General features: G+C 39.4%; 1 non-coding gene across 1 annotated transcript; it reads left to right on the plus strand.

The window, feature by feature from the left end:
• Positions 1 to 106, plus strand: LOC124899763. Its single transcript, XR_007057327.1, has one exon. It is a non-coding gene; the product is annotated as a small nucleolar RNA R71 (small nucleolar RNA).
• The last annotated feature ends 242 nt before the right edge of the window (positions 107 to 348 follow it).

Consider the following 348-nt stretch of genomic DNA (forward strand, 5'->3'; position numbering starts at 1 on the left):
TGATGGTGATGAGGACAATTTTTAGCATTCCCTTGAATCTCTCCAAAGCTTGGTAGAAATTTTCTCCATCTTTCTGTGTGAAACTCAATATCTTACTCCTCAATCATGCAGTCTTCTAGGATGGAAAGAATCAAATAAGGAACTTCCAAGCACAATCTTCCCATGAAGTGATGGAGTATGCTGGTTTAGCATATAACCACCTCTTTGCTTCCCCCATTAGAGAAAAGGGGGAGTGTGTCAATCTGACATAATCAACTTTCACATCTTTAGGAATGTATGTATTGCTTATTTCCAGGAAGTTCTGTAAGTATTGCTGTGGATCCTCATGGGAAAGTTCGTGAAATTCCC

Source organism: Capsicum annuum, chromosome 6, assembly GCF_002878395.1.
Source record: "Capsicum annuum cultivar UCD-10X-F1 chromosome 6, UCD10Xv1.1, whole genome shotgun sequence".
Classification (NCBI taxonomy): domain Eukaryota; kingdom Viridiplantae; phylum Streptophyta; class Magnoliopsida; order Solanales; family Solanaceae; genus Capsicum; species Capsicum annuum.